Source organism: Chiroxiphia lanceolata, chromosome 2 (assembly GCF_009829145.1).
Source record: "Chiroxiphia lanceolata isolate bChiLan1 chromosome 2, bChiLan1.pri, whole genome shotgun sequence".
In the NCBI taxonomy this organism is placed as follows: domain Eukaryota; kingdom Metazoa; phylum Chordata; class Aves; order Passeriformes; family Pipridae; genus Chiroxiphia; species Chiroxiphia lanceolata.
Genome location: NC_045638.1, coordinates 60,149,313 through 60,166,406, shown reverse-complemented (window position 1 = coordinate 60,166,406; position 17,094 = coordinate 60,149,313). Strand labels below are relative to the sequence as shown.

Below are 17,094 nucleotides of genomic sequence, written 5' to 3'. Positions count from 1 at the left end.
TAAGGTTGAAATCTGGAAAATGCCATGTACCAAGCACCCAAAGGCAATAGCAGCAGGAAATCTGGAAACTTTCCATCCTTGATGTGCCACTTCTCTCAGTGCATGAGGTTTGCTTGTAGCAATTCACACTGATGTGCAAGAAGAGACTATGGGTCAGCAAAAGAATCATTCTGGGTAAACAATTTCTAAACTGGTCTCAATGAAATTAATCTTTTAGACTATTCATGGACATTAATTTTAAAGAAAAGTTGGCTATTATGGAAGAAAATGTTTCTCAGGTGCACGCCTTCATTTTTGGAGGCCTGACAGAGGCCTACAGAAATCCTCAGGACTTGAAGAACCAGTCAAATTAATGGTGACAAGCAATAGCTCCATTTGCTCAAAGCCTGAGTCAGACTACAACAAATCAAGACATTTCCTTAAAAATTATCAGGCTCTCAAAGTCGCTCCTCCTGGACTACATTTTTTTCCCCCTTTATACTCATATGCTTTTCCCTTCCTTCATTCCCTCACAGTTTTGCTTTCCCTGTGATTGCAAGGGCTTTCAGATGGAAGTAGGTTAAATTTGCAGGTAATAACCTGATTCTAGGCAATGGGCCTTTAAGAAAACAACCAAATATGCTCAGTCTGAACTATTAAATTACAAATATTGGCAATGCTTCAAGAGTAATTTAGGAGTTTGTTTTGTTGCTTCCAAGTTGTCAGAGAGTGATGTTGGAGCCCTCTGGGACAGATGATCAATGGAGCACTTTCTTCAGATCCTACCACTGGGTCTATAATTTCTTAAATCTGTGTTTGGATACAACATGGATTGGTTTTTTTGTTTGTTTAATTTAATTTTTGAGCACCTGTGCCCCTACAATCTCTTTGTCCCCTTTTAATGCAGATCGCACATGAAGACCCAGCTATGACACTTTTACTGGGCAAATGTAGGTAGGTAGGTATGGCCAGTCTTCGCGAACGAAGATTTGGGAAAGGTCTTACACCCTTCGAGCCTGCGCAGTGGATTTTTTAGGTGAGACACAGTGTGCGCTGAGCTGAGCCCACCCTTTAATCCTAAGGTTCATCTGCCGGGGCCGAGCAAGCTTGGACAGTGGCAGTGAGGTCCTCAGGACGTAGGTTTGTTTAGAGTGACCTTCTCTTAGATGGATGGCCTTACAGGGCTGACGAGCTCCATCTGCCCGGGGGACTCCTCTGACCGGGACTCGAACCCGGGCCGCGGCGGTGAAAGCGCCGCATCCTAACCACTAGACCACCAGGGGGCCCGACTGGGCAAATGTAAGAGAGTTGCTAAGTTCACTCTCGTGGGTAAAATGGGAAGTGCCTGCTGTGTGTGTTTTAAGAGGTAAGTAGCCATAAGGTTACTGTTATTACTAGGCAGTATTGCATTCTGAAGTCCAGTGGTCAAAGCAATCATAACCTTGAGGAATGTTACTGATCATTCCCTAACAGTGTTGTCCTACAAATCTTCCTTGTTATTCCACAACAGATGTAGGTTGGGTCTATCCACACCTTTCTGCTCCCTATCCTGAGTTGTTTCTGTCACGCACTCATTCTGGCTGACGCTACCACTAAGAGGCTTGGACATTTGACAGGGAGATGGGAAGCCCTATCTGACAACAAGGTAGTGTTTCTTCATGACTTTTACAGCCAAGATGAGAGATGGATGCTTTTCTTGCAAGTAGGTATGCTCTTGGGTTCATTCCTTCCTTGACTGGAAGATCGAGGTGGAGAGCAATCATCTCTTCTGTGCTTTCTCTGCCCTTTCCCAAGTAGTTACATTGCCCTACCTGACAATTTTCCCACCCCTGGTGGTTATCACAGGCTTGGCAACTCTCTTCACCAGTGTGCTTGCCATCTACCAGCATAGTTTGCCATTGCCATGAGTTTGCCCTCCTCAGCCAGTGTGTGTGGCCTGAGTGGGTTTGCATCAGAATCGTCTAACCCTATTACATCATTTCTCAATAACACTCTAGAAGGACTGTTTTTGAGCATTTTCAAACAATATACCAGAGCCTTGGGGATCATGTTGACCTGAGTTATTTGAAGAATGGTGGGGGTAAAGAACCTTTGCTCACAGGACAAACTATGAACATTTCCTTTTAATGTGTTTGTCCACATCCCACAGGTGCTGTTTCACAGCCTTTTCCTCTGGAGTCTGACAGACTTCAGCCAAACACTGAGATATCCCAAGCTGGGAAATGGTGACTTTTGACCATATAAATAAATAAACCAAGTCAGCGTATGCAAGGCACATGAGACCAAGTTGAGGTTGTTTTTTTTGGTATGAACTAAATGGTCACAAATCAATGATGTTTTAGTGGCAGCTCAGTATTAATCTGCATCGGCTTGAACAGTTGCTGTCCCGAGAAGGAGCTGTAGCTTCAGTTTCTTACCTTTTCCCACCTCCCACTCCCTGTCTGTTCTCAAAGGGTGGCCACTCTATCTGGATCACAATGGATATAAAGCAGTGATTGCTTCTCTTAAGAAAGTCACTGAGCTCCACTACACAGTACTGTGAATGGGGAACTCCACTGGAAGTATAGCTTTGCCAGGAATCGCTGCTGAGAGAGAAGAGCGCAAGCTGAGCTTTGCCTCCCCATAAGCTTATTTGGATTACAGTGGTGTTTATCCCCCAAATTTTAAGCCATTGAAGGTTTGCTATCTTGACCTTTTCTCTCTCCCTGGACATGAAAATCAATGTAGCTATCAACATTTACCCTAAGTAAGTGTTTAAAACCACCTTCACGCATAAATAGTCATAAAGACTCTGCACATGACATTTCAGTTTGATACTGCTTCTTTTTACTTGCTTACCACATGTTCTTGTAGTCAGATTTTTCTCAGTAAAGATATTTAAAGCAAGGTGGTGCCAAATAATGAGAATTGCAACAACAACACATCAATCAAACAAACAAACTAAAGACCTTCTGATTAAATTCCCAAAAGTTTAGTGGGAAAAAAGGGCTATTTGGTGACAAGCACTGAAGAGCTGCCAAGGGCTTAATGGATTTGTGGTGGTTGTTGTAACCTAGCAGACAATTGTCACCCCAGCCCTAGCATACTGCTACATGTCCAGATCTATTCCTAATTTGCCTGTAATATTGTATTCACAGTGCTGTATCCTTTGATGCATGGTATAATCCTCGCCTAGTCATGTAACTACACATCTGTGGAAGGAATCACTCAGTTTTAAAAGATCTGATTGCTTCATGTAAGACCCCTTGTCCAAATGACTCCTCAGAGGCTGCCATGAAAAGCCATTGGGAAAGACAGGACATGGGCACATCTGTACTTTCTCTGATTTTACCTTCCCAAAGTTGGATAACCGAGAACTCATGCCATCAAACTTCTATACAGTTAGTCTTCATCTCTCTGCATAGATCTCAATCATCTTCTTCACCACTGGTTTCCTTTATGGTCAATGAATATCTATGGAGATATTAATCTCCGTGACATGAAAAGGAGGTCAGAAGAATAGGGTGGATTATGGTAATAGGAAGAGCAGTCAAATACTTACTGCTACATGGATCTGATGCAAAGCTAGGTGAGACGCCGGGCACAGCCAGTGTCAATATTTCCATTACTGAAGGCAAGTGAGAAAGCAGAGGATACTTTGTGGGGTGTTATAAACACTGACTTGTTTCTTGGGTTTATTTCTGTTGTGCAGACATGATGAGCTTGCACTTTTCTTCTGAATGGCAGTATCTGGTTGATAAATGTTGATACGATTTGTGAATCTTGTTTCAACAGCCCTGCAGATACTACCTTGTTTTCAATAAAATGAGTTCACCTGGCTAAATGAAACACACTAAGTGTCCTAACATTTTTAGCTGTTCTCTTAAATTTCAGTTCTTGTTTCTTGGAACAGGTTCGTAAAGCCTACTTTGGACTGTCTTACATAATTAAACCACTGAAAGTTAGCTGATGTTGACCTGGTTTAATTAAAAAAGTTCTAAATGATTTTGTGTGCTTGGTGAGTACACCCTAGTCAAACCAAACTATACAGGACTGTTTGACAAACCCGCAAAGATGGCCCAACCTGTTACAGCATTACAACCTGTATTTCACAATAAATACTACTATGTCTGCTCTGACCCTGAAAAACAAACCATAAATAAGATAATGGATTTCCTCAGTGCAATATGATTACAGAAACAAACCCTCTGTTATTTTGAGGACCTTTTAGTTTCTCTAAATTAGCTCATAGGTACTTTGGTCTTTTGGCTGTCATTTTCTGCTAGGAACTGATGACAGAGGTGTGTATTTTAACCATCAAAAACTCCCTCTTTGTGGTATATCACATCCTCCCTAAGTTTCCTCTTAGTAGGTCTGCCCCACGATGCACACACAGCTCGTCTTTCTGTGTACAGGCAGGAAGAGGCATGACAAATTACTTTCTTTGGCTTCTTGATGCATTTTGGAAATGGGCTACAAAACCATACCCCATAGAGAAAGAAGAACCTCATCCTTTCTTATCCATTTCACCAAAGGGGAAGCAGCCATCGCCTCTTTAGTTTCTTCCTCCTCCACATCCATGGTTCACCAGCAGAAACCTCTGATTTCACCTTATCTGGGGATTAAGTCTTAGAAAAAAGGAGACCTCCACACTAGGAAGATATTAAAAAACAGAAGTGGAAAGGCACATAGATGTCTGTAAGCTTTTGGTCCTTAGGAGAGGAGCCCAGACTCTGAGGCGATCATCCTGGACACCTTCTATAATGGAGTTATAGGCCTGCTCCTAGCATCAAGGAACAAACATGCTGTTGAGAAGCCACTTCCACCTAGTCAGAAGGAAGGGCTGAGGATGCAGGAGTGCCTTAGAATCCCCACTCATAGTAATTTTATTCTATTTTTTTTATAAAACTATGCTATGTCCCATAACACAGACATAAGGTGGTGGGATGAACAGCTGAGCCAACAGATCTTCAGTTGGGGGGGCAGAGAGCTACACACAGTAATAATCATTGAACCCTGGGTTGGGGAAATCACTGATATCAGTATAATATAAGCTATAGGATGAAGAGATTGAGAGCAGCCCTGAGGAGAAGGATGTGGGGGTTTTGCTGGATGAAAAATTGAACATGAACTGGCAACATGTGCTTGCAGCCCACAAAGCAACCATATCCTGGACTGCATCAAAAGCTGAGTGGCCAGCAGGTTGAGGGAGGTGATTTTGGCCCTCTGCTTTGCTTTCACGAGATCCACCTTGAGTACTGCATCTAGCTCTAGACTTCCCAGCACAGTAAAGACAGAGATCTGTTAGAGTGAGTCCAGAGGAGGGTCACAAAGATGGTCTGAGGGATGGAACACCTTGCTTATAAAGAAAGGCTGAAAGAATTGGGTTTGTTCAGTCTGGAGAAGAGAAGACTCCAGGGAGACCTTATAGTGGCCTTCCAGCACCTAAGGTGGGCTTATAAGAAAGATAAGAACAAACATTTTAGCAGAACCTGTTGAGATAGGACAAGGGTTAATGGTTTTAATGAAAAAGAGGGTAAATTTAGATTAGATATAAGGAAGAAATGTTTTATGATGAGGGTGGTGAGACATTGAAACTTATTGCTCACATATTCTATCATTGGGAATGATAGAAACAGAAATAAAAATTGAATAGAATAGAATAGAGCAGAGTAGAGTAGAGTAGAATAGAAGAGATTGTTCAATTGGAAGGGACCTACAGCAATCATCTAGTCCAACCGCCTGACCAATTCAGGGCTGACCAAAAGTTGAAGCATATTATTAAGGGCATTGTCAAAATGCTTCTTAAACAAAGACAGTCTTGGCTTATCGACCACCTTGTTAGGAAGCCTGTTCCAGTGTTTGATTACTCTCTTGGTAAAGAAATGCTTCCTAATGTCCAGTCTAAACCCCCTCTAATGCAGCTTTCAAACATTACCACACATTTTATTACTGAATCCCAGGCAGAAGAGTTCAGCATCTCCCTCTCCCCTTCCCCTCCTAGGGAAGCTGTAGAGAGCAATGAGGTTGCACCTCAGCGTCCTTCTCTCCAAACCAGACAAGCCCAAATACTCATAGTGGCTCCTCACAGGTCATACCTTCAAGCCCTTTCATCAGCTTCGTTGCCCTCCTCTGAATGCATTCAAGTGCCTTCATGTACTTTTTAAGTTGTGGGGCCTAGAACTAAACACAGTACTCCAGGTGAGGCTGCACCAATGCCGAATACGGTGGAATAATCACCTTCCTTGACCCGCTGGTGATGCCATGTTTGATGCACCCAAGGATATGGTTTGCCCTCTTGGCTGCCAAGGCACACTGCTGACTCACACTGCACCCAATGGCAACCAGCACTCCCAGATCCCTTTCTGCAGGGCTGCTCTCTGGCAAAGTGTTCAAGGCCAGGTTGGACAGGGTTTTGAGCAACTTCACTGAGTGGAAGGTGGCCATGTCCATGGTGGGGGCATTGGAATTAGATGATCTTTAAAGGTTCCTACTGACCCCAAACATTCTGTGATTCTATAGTTCTATGAACCCTGATCACCTCAACAAATGTGTAGCAATTGGTTGCATTGATTTCTCCACCTGCATGGTGTCCAGAGCCTTAAGTCCTTTCCAAAGGGCCAGCTTCTCTCCTGGCTAGCATGCTGGGCAGGTACTTTTCTTTCATCCCACGTTCTTCATCCTACTTTCTTTCATCCTGGTGCTAGAGGTAGGACTGGCAAGTCAGAACATGGGCCCCTGCTTTCACACCTGCTCTTTGCTGTGTCAAAGCCATGAGCCTGCCTGCAGTGCTGCTCTCCTAGCACCCTAGTGTAGGAGAGAGTAGAGAGGACAAAGATCTAATTCTATAGCTTCCTAAGCTATTGATTTGTGTAACTGTCCTCTGAATACACACAGGGTGGTATCCTGCAGTCCTTGCTGCCTGTGGCCGAGGGATGACCTGCTTGCTGTGCTGGTGGAACAGCACCTCTTGTCGTGTTCCAGGTGGCTCCTGGTGCCTGTGGGCTGCTCAGCACTTCTCTGTTATAGCCTTGTCTGTCTGCGAGGTGAAAAGCCCTCACTTTGCCTTTTAAGACACAAGGCTAAGAGAGAGCAGTGCCTCTCCGGCTCAGCCTCCTCAGTCCGGGAAGAGGCATTCAGTCATCCAGCCGTTCAGGTCATGGAGTAAAGCTTTGGTAAAGTTTTTTAATGAGCGAAAACTTGACAAATTGCTGTTGCAAAAACTTGAATTGGCTCTATTGTAGGCTGGAGTCATCTGCTGAAGGCAGAAAGAAGGGAAACGTTTTTCCTTTTTTATCATCAAGCTCCTGCCAGCAGAACGTGAGACTTCTAACTAGTGTGCTGACTCTGGCAAAAAGTCAGCCCCAGTGTCTGCATAGCTGTTGGCAGAGAGCAACTGGGCTCACAAGTTTTCAAAATATTTTCTTTTTCTCTCTTCATCATGATTTTCCTTTTTTACCCAGGAGAAAGAGATTTGTTGGTAACCTCTAAAGATATAATAGTGTCACATTTCATTTGAGATCAGGGCATACAAGCCATTTACTCCATTTAAAGGTATTGTATTCCAAGATCTATGAAGTACTGTATATATTATAATTGCCTTCAACAAATATGTTAGTGAAATTGCAGTGTTTCAGGATGAACCATATAATCAGCCTTCTTGGAAGTTTTGGAGACAGGAGTTAATAATGGGTTATCTTCTCAATTATGCTATGATTGACCATTTCCTATCTGGAAATAGGTCATGTCAAATAGTAGGAGGAGTTATATTTTTGCTATTATTTGTAACATTCAGTACTGCTATCAAAACAGGACCTCATTTTGCTGTGTGTATCATACACGTGAGAAGCAAAAGCAGCCCATAGCCTATAAACTTTGCTAAAATTAAGATGCAGTAAGTGGACAGACCAAATAGTTTGTAGTGGATTAGACATAACAGAAATAATAGCAAGAAAAGTATTGCTATGAATGCTGACTACATGTGCAGAGCAGTTTTACAGTTGCTTATCCACTTGCCAACAGCTAAGTGATCTGGTGGTCAGAGCAGACATACGGTTGCAGAACACACACGTGTCCCAACGATTGGCTGTGATTGGCAGAAAGCTCCACCACCCTTTGAAAACTTTGTCTGATGCACTGGCTTGAAGTGACTCTTGCAGTTCTAGGCCTTGAAGGGGGAACAATATATTGAAATGCTTTTAAAATTGAGATAGTGTCCTTGAGTGGGGTTTCTGCAAGTATCCTTGTTGACCAAGGGCAAGGGCAAGAGCTGTAGGACTCAGTGCTGCTTTTACAAGTCCAAACCTACACTTATGACACCGAGGCAGGATACACTCAATCAGGATCTGTGACAATTCTTCCACATTTCTCAGAAATGTGACCCCCATGATCAGACAGCCTACAGCTTTCCTGATGAATTTGAACTTGGCTGCTAGGAGATGAGCTCAGGCTACCTAAAGGTGTTAGGAATATTTTTTTCAGCATGTGAAGATGAAAGTGCGCTGCTCACAGTGGTAGAACAGGGTATTGTTTTTACTTCTTCTCCTTCCATTTCATTTTTTTTTAATATTCTTTTAAAAAAATAATTTCAAGGGACTCAGAATTCCCAAATTAATGTGAAGTCATTGTGCTTAAATTGTACTTCAGCTTTGACAAATGATGCTATAAAACCAGCAATGTGCAGTCCCTTGTTAAAAGTGTCTTTCTGACTCAATGTCATACACGCTCCCTCAGAAACACTTTCATATGTAATGCAGACAAGGGCAAGCATGGACTCTCACAAAGTCATCCATACAGACATAAGGAGCAGAAATGTCGTTTTAAGAAAAGTTTGCCATCTCATCTCACTGTAATTACCTTCTAATACAGGATACACTGGTACAGATGGCATATTCCCTTGAACATCCTTGCATTGCTTAGGTAATTTCTAATGTTAGAAATACAGAAGTATATATCAAATTGGAATATAAACTCAAATGCTGATATATTGAGAAGACCGCCACCACCTACTAATGAGTCAGATTTCATTGTTTCTAAAAGCTCTGAGCACACCATCAGTTAACCACAGCCAGCCACCTTTAATAAGAGCATTACCTATTGTCTTCCTGTACCAATGTAGGTTAAACTGAATCCTCAGACATCAGCAAATGCAGTAAAGAGCTGATATCACCATAGAAATGGAGGTACAATTCCACATTGAGGACCTCCTTACTTTAAGTGCAGCCCAATGAAAGAAGTAGAGCTGCTAGAGAAGTACAAACTGCTGCTCAGCTTCATAATCTGTGCTATCATTGCCCTTTGTATTCTGTCGAGAGTAATCATTCCCTCCAGTAATGTAAGCAAACAAGTGAGCATTTTTTTAAAGACAATACTGAACAGGAAACAAATAGAGAAAACCACTACATATTAATTCATCGTAGTAAAAATATAATGCACAGTAGGCTACTTGTGGCTTTGCGCAATTCAGGGTTTTCTGATGAGCTCTGACATCTTGGTATGTGAGTGAGGTTTTCTGATGCAAGTAAGTGTAATTTCCTATCTTGATGTTAATCTCTTTTAACAGAGGGTGGAGAATAGTAAAAAATCATTCACAAGCATCAGAGGTCACTCTTTTAAGGAAATTCCAGTGTGGAATACAACTGATTTTTCCTGTACACATTGATATTTTATCAAAAGTCAGTGTTCACTTAGGAAGAAATGTTTTTTTAATTCAGCAAACTATGATCCTTGCCATTTCATTGTATCAGATACTCTCAATTTATCTTTTATAATGGATCTTTTCTAGACCACGGGATCCCACAAAATCAAAAGTGCCAACTCATGGTTCTAAAAGTTTGAAATACATTTTTTCCCTATTAAAAGAACTTCACTTTTACTGAAGCATCTCTGTCTTTCCTGGTTCAGAAACATTTCCAGCTGGAACACTTGAGGGATTGTCTGAACAGCAGCTGGCACGCAGGTGTTCTAGTAATGTAAAATGCAATTGTCATTTAGGTATCCTCAGCCTTGTCATTATGCTGTTACTGCCTTCAGATATTCAGAGATCAGCCTTAAAATCCAGGATATGAGAAGTCAACGAGCAAAGGCATCCTGCTGTTGTTCTGCCTGCCTAGGGATTGCTAGGCAAACATATCCACGCAGGTCCAGCCATTCCACCCGCTCTCTAGGAAAGATCTTTTTCATGGCTAGTAATTAAGACAGTAAATCTGTCATTTCTTCCTGCATTGCTCTTTCGCTCAGCTGTCACTATTCAGCTGCTGTGGCAATTTAGTCCTCTCAAAATCATTCTACTTGCTCTTGCCGGGGCTCCATCCATTTTTCCCATTCTTTCTTCACACATCCCTATGTCCCTAAGCCCTGGTCTCTCTTGCCTAGCTATTTCTCTGTCGCCTTTTTGTTCCTCTTTCCTTCCACCCAGTCAACACTTCTGGATCAAGCTAGCATCCAGCTGTGGTTTTCTGCTGCCTTTTTCATCCTTGTTGGGAATGGACACAGAAAAGAGGGAAATGTTGTCCTAACCAAGACAGCAGGATAGGATTTCCTCTCATTGGAAACAAGCAGAGACAGAAACCCTCCTCAAAGGCGACTCTTTCAGTTATTCCTTCAAAGGCTTGGGAAAGCAGGCAGTGATCTTCCCCTGGACAGACTTACTCCTACACTGCAATTCATGGAAAGTGTTGACCATTGTGGATGAAAGTCACATATTCGTAGGAATATTTTTGGATTTAAGACTCTTAAAGGCTCTTTGAAAATTCCCATGTGAAGAGAGCTGCCAGAAAAATTTGCTGTGTGGCAACTTCTGAGGTTCCAACTGCTGTTTCCATTCTGGTCTTCATTAAAAATGGGAGGTGGTGGGATGCACTCTAGAGACTGGTAGCTGATAGACAGCTTGGAATAAGGTGAACACGAGCTCAAGTGACTCCTCTGTTTTACTAATATCAGAACTGCACGGAGAAGGAACTAGACTGTGCCTCCCACAACAAGCTGGCAGTCACCTCACCTCTCCCTCCACAGATGCAGGAAACTCCCAGGAAATCAGTTCTGCAGTAAATGTGAGTCTTGTAAATGCGAGTCTTGTAAACGCAGAGTAAAGTGTCAAGTCTATGGCAGCAATCGTTAAAGTCAGTCCTTGTATCTGCCAGAAGGGCAGGGCAGTATTTCTTGATAAATCTAGATATATTGGGGAAAATGCAGGAAAGGGGTAAGATACTGCCAAAACTTGTAAATATTTTGCAAATCTTAAAAATTCATACCTTTTTAGCTTTATAACTCTAATCTTTCTATTGAGTAAATGCACTAAATCAAAGCTTTCACTTAAAAACACATTAAAATATCTAAGCCCTTACAGTTGCATAAAAAACCATTTTAAACTGTGAGCCCTAGGAGCCTGAAGGGTTGAATAAAGAGAACTCCAATGGATAATCTTTAAAAATTATCCATTTTTAAGGTTTAAATTATCCATCTTTTAAGGTTATTGTAATTTTGGAGTCACACCTTATGGTTCTTGAATGTCTGAGGTTAACAGTAGTTATGGGTGCCTAGGCTAGCTTTGCACTACAGCCACATGTCACTGGATGGGTGGAAGATTGGCAAAGGAGGGAATAACTCAAGCTTGTGCATGAGGCGTATACAAGGGAGCGAAACAGTGAGCGAAAATGCCATTGGTAGCTGGTAAGGGAAACTTCCTGGCAGTGAGAACTGTCATTTTGTTGTTATTTTGTCTGACATTAGCAGTGAACTGAGTGATCTAGGAGCATTTTGTTATCTCTTACTTCTAGGAACCCTGAGCCACAATGCCACTTGGACAGAATTTATGGACAGCTTTTCAAAACAAGCAGGCAAAACATGAATGTGCATCCAAAGGAAGCTTGGTCAAAGATGGCTTTGTTTTTTTTTTTTCTTTTTTACTTACTGCTCAAAAGAAAAATATTTGAATAAATTAATAATTAGACTTCAATTTAAATGTTTCATACACTACAATATTAACGTTTCATATGCTACACACCCTTTTTGGTTACTTAAGAACCCCACAAATGTCTCTGTACCTTTTCAAAAAAAAGATGTCATTTAAAAATAGAAAAAACCCAAAACAATATGATGTTTTGAAAGTGGTGGAGTTTCTGTCCACTCTTCGTCATTTTTCCCAGAGGTCACTGCTTTTTCAACTGCAGCTTAAACTGATGAAGAGATTTGATTCCTCTGCAGTTGCATATTTGAAAGGAGAAGAGGTTTAAATGTGCATGTGCCCTAACTGAACATTTTCTTTCGTCTTACATATTTGTGTGTGCCCTTATGAAGGGGATGCAATTATTTTGAGAGTTTTTGCAAACCCCCCTCAGTCACTTTTTTTTTGCTACTATAACTGTTCTCTTGTTATGGTAAAACTTGATGTTTTACAGCCTGAGCCTCAGAAATTTAAACAATTAATGAAAACATAATCTCATTGAGATAACATAGATGTATTTAACATCCATGATAAAACTTTACTCCCATTTTCTATTGCTAGTAATGCAAACATGTACCTATAAATTACTCACTGCCTTGCTCCTTAATTTTTCATTAAGCTAAAATTTGACATAAGGATAAGTAGGAGTGCTTGAATGTAGTTCATCCATTTAGGCAACACAGTCCCACTAAGACTCCATATTTAATTCCACATATTACATACCAACAGACCTATTCCATGTTGCCCAATTTAAGCATGATGGACATTTTTTTTTAGCCATACATTTCTTCATTTTGAAAGCTATAGTGATGTGGCATTTATCAAAGCAAACACATTATTGCTGTACAATATTTTCACTACACTTGAAAATATTTACACTTTTGGGACTGGAAATCTTGCTAACTTAGTTAGAGAGTTCAGCCTTATGGGATTTTTGGGGCAGAGTTTCCTGTGTTTGATAGTAATTTCTTAAATAGTCGTTTTCTTTCAAGCTCAGCAGTAAATATTTTCATGGGCTTGTTTACATCTCTTGACTTCATACAGTAGCTGTAGTTTGTTGCCTTTCTCTATATTTTCTTTGAATTAGGAAAGGGTGACTACTGAGCACTTCTTTTCCTTTCTTATGATCATTGCCATTAAATGTTTGGAGCTCACCATGTTTTGTCAAGGCAATTTTTGTTTGAATTACAGATTTGATTCTCCTAAACATTTACCTGTAGTCTTGTGGGGCTATACTTTAGTTTCTTTTTAATGCATTAATACATCTACCTTTTAATACTGTTCTAACTGAATGTGTGGCTTATGTGGTGTTCTTGCACCTAGCAAACACAAATGACTAATTTTATATGTGCATGCAGGAATGGCTTAGATTTTCTTCTTATAGTGTTTATGTAAGCTTCATAGTAAATATGTCCAGAAAATTCAAAGCATGCAAATTATCCAGATTGATTGCTTTCCTTTTGCAATGACCAGTCATACTCCTATCGTATTCAGAATGAGCTTTACAGCATGTGGAGTATACTACTAGGAAAATGCTGCATGGAAAAGACATCTGCCATTTGGCAGAGGAAAGCACGTGTCGCATCATGTGGGTTGGTGTAATTATAGTGTCTCTGGAGCTGTAGGCGTTCAAGATGGCCACAAGCAAAACTTATATGAGATGCTGCAAAGTGTAACACCCTTTTGCCATTTACAAACTTAGAATTGTCTTTTCTTCTTTTCTTTTTCAATTTAAAACTAGAACAAAAGTTTCATGCTTTTGGGGCCTAATCCCCCAAATCCTTCTGTGAGTCATTCCATGGGCTTGGAGAACTTCTGTTTTCTGATTTTAATTTTTTTTTTTTTCATTTCTTTTAGCGTATTCACATAGTATATACCAAAGGACAAAATACAGCTTGTGCAGAATGCGTGTGTTGTTAAACTACTTAGAGGTGTAGGCTGACTGCCTTTGTGGCCTCTTGGCTACTTTAGCGGTTCTGCACACCCAGTCACCTGGTTCACATGTTGCAAAAGCAATTTTGTTAAATTAGCCATGCAATTTCACTTGGTATTTTAACACACCGCTGGAAAAGCCGTGGTGATTTGTGAAAGAACATTGATTCTAAAAGGATCAGTATGACAATTCAGTGTAATTAATACTTACCAGTCTCAAACTTTGCCTTTATGCTTCTTTCTCGAAGAAAGGGCTCCAATAGTACTTTACCTATACACTTGTCATATAATGGAGCAAGTCTCTAAGTCACTAAAAATTATCTGCCTGCTGTGGTCCTGCACCTCTGTCCATAGTCTGGATCACACTTAATTCTGTAGCTTTTGGCATGTGAATTATTCCTGTTTTGGAGTTACATGATTGTATCACCAATCTGAACACCATAAATACATGGTTTGCTGCCTCTTCTCTTTGGAGTAACCTCATGCTTCCTACCAAAATTAGGCAGTTGATGTTGGACTCAAAAATCTCCTATTTTTGTAAAGAATTCAAACTCTGTGGATAGCTCTGCATTATTTATTTTTCTGCCACTGATTAATCCCTTCATTTGGTGTAATCTGGCAGAAGAAGCTATCCAAGACAGGAACCAAAGGATTGTCATTAAAAAAGTCAAGCCAAGAGAGTTGAGGTTCTTACCTTAAAAGAAACTGTCTCTTCAGAGCTGTTCATCTGAATCCTGGAATAGAAGTTGGAAATGGCTGCATTCATTCTGAGATCTGGAAAGGGACCAATATAAAATACAACAGTGAATTATATTCCAGAGTATTTCAAGATAAGTGGTAGTCAAGGTAATAGAAAAAGGAAAATTGAAGCTTCACAGTTGTTACTAAGAGTTTTTTTCTCAGTAGAATGAGTTCTTTCAATACTGATATAAGGCTTCTTGTTTTGAAGACATCCCTTCATCATTTCTCTGGTCTTTTTGCAATGCATGTGCCTGTATTCGGTTTGCGGTGGGAATACAGGAGTCGCTTCTTTGAGGAGCTGCTGACACCTTCTCCTACATCTGACAGAGTCAACACCAGGTGGGTCCAAGATGGACCCACTGCTGACTAGGTCCGAGCCCATCAGCAACAGTGACAGTACCTCTGGGCCAACAGTTATAAAGAGGAAAAATTGCTGCACAGCTGCAGCTGGAGACAGAAGTGAGAATATGTGAGAGAAACAGCTCTGCAGACATACAGGTCAGTGAGGAAGGAGGGGCAGGAGGTGCTCCAGATGTTGGAGCAGCCTGTGGTGCAGACCATGGTGAGGCAGCTGTGCCCCTGGAGCACAGGAGGTCCACAGGGGAGCAGAGATCCACCTGCAGCCTGTGGAGGACCCCATGCTGGAGCAGGTGGATGCCCAAGGGAAGCTGTGACCCCATGGGAAGACCACACTGGAGCAGAATGCTTGAAGGACCTGTGGCCCTATGGAGAGAAGAGCCCATGATGGAGCAGGTTTGCTGTCAGCATTTGAGACCCCACGGAGGACCTGGGCTGTAATAGTCTGTTCCTGAGGTACTGTGCGCCATGGAAGGGACTTATGCTGCAGCAGTTTGTGCAGAACTGCAGCCCATGGGAAGGATGCTCGGTGGGGAAGATTTTGGAGGACTGTCTCCTGTAGGAGGGACTCACACTAGAGGAGAGGCAGACTGTGAGGAATCCTCCCCCTGAGGAGGAAGGACCAGCAGAGACAATGTGTGATGAAATGACCACAACCCCATTTCCCTCCCCACTGCACTATGGGGCAAGAGAAGGGAGAAAATTCAGACATGAAGTTGAGCCTGTGGAAAAGGGCAGGGTGGGGGAGGTGTTTTAGTATTTGCTTTTATTTCTCATTACCCTGCTCTGATTCAGTTGGTAATAAATTCAGTTAGTGTCCCCTAGTCAATTTTGTTTTGCCTGTGATGGTAATTGGTGAATGATCTCTCCCTGCCCTTATCATGACCCATGAGCATTATATTTGTTATATTTTTTCTCCCATGTCCAGCTGAAGAGGGGAGTGATGGAGTGGCTTTGGTAGGCACCTGGCATCCTGCCACCACAGTCCATCAGCTGTGGAGATGACCCATCTTCTCTTGCCTTTGAAAAATCTGAGTTTTCTTGACAAAGGCATTTGGAGTAGCTGCAGGTGAGAAAGTTGCATCCTGAATAGCTACCTTGCTGCATTTTAGTAAATGGAGAATACTTACTCCATTTGGAAAATGGATGGCCTTACTCCATACTCACTTGTGGTTGTATGGATTTATGTGTCTATGTATGTAGACACTAAATCTTGAACAGAGACTCTAGGAGCACTTTGTGGTTCCCAGATCCAGGTGTGCATCCAGCCACATCCTGACTACAGTTTTGGGTGAGATAATTCCTTTCCTGTTTCTCTTCCACTTTCTCACTTCCCAGATTGTTGTTTTTCCCTTGGGAAAAGGAAATTTAGTGAGGTGAAGCCACTGAGGACTAATGGCATTTTTCATTTGGTCCCAGGTCTGGAGTAATTTGGAATATTTTTGAGAACAATGATTATTCACATGGGGGTGGGGGATAACATAACACTTATCCTGTCTGGAAGGATAAAGAAAATATGTATTTTCATGGGTTTTTCTTGTGTTATTTTAGAAATCTGTGTGTCCCATTCTTGCTTTTTTTTGCCAGTAAGGATAATGCCATAGGTATTACAAGTTTATTTGTCTGTGCTGTAGATACTCGCCTATTATATAATAAATGTTATTCTCACTTAGAAATAAATTTTATATGAAGAAATGGGGAGTAGAATGTCAAAGAAGTTTCCAAGGACATGTTTGTGACTTTCTTTAATATCTTAATAAGTTTTCAAGAAAGAATAATATTCCTTAAGTATATAATTTTTTGCCATAAGGATTAAAAACAGGCTAAATGAGATAATTGTTTTATTTTTCTTTTCAAGTAAAAGATTTACAGAATGAGGTTGGAAAATTGTGTGTAGGCTGATGTTTTATGTTGTAGCTGGTTATTACTCAGTGAGTCACTAAATTTCCAGAGCTTACCACACCTTAAGGTTAAACTGCCTCAAGCCAAGCAGCAAACTGTTAGCAGAGGTGTTTTGAATGATTTTTTGATTTTTTCTATTTTTTTAAATCTAAAAAGACATATATTTAAATGATGTGTGAGACTTTGCTGAGACTACTCAAATCCTCTTTCCTTAGACAGTATTTTCTTATTATTATCTGGTTTCTCTGATACCATTAAGC

General features: G+C 41.1%; 1 protein-coding gene across 1 annotated transcript in view; it reads left to right on the top strand.

Moving 5' to 3' along the window:
• The first annotated feature begins 1,561 nt into the window (after positions 1-1,561).
• Positions 1,562-17,094, top strand: part of TNFSF11 (TNF superfamily member 11) — a 79,788-nt gene continuing 64,255 nt past the window's right edge. The window contains exon 1 of the mRNA XM_032679409.1: positions 1,562-1,624. The gene's annotated coding sequence lies outside the window, so the exon portion shown is untranslated. The remainder of the gene's footprint in view (positions 1,625-17,094) is intronic.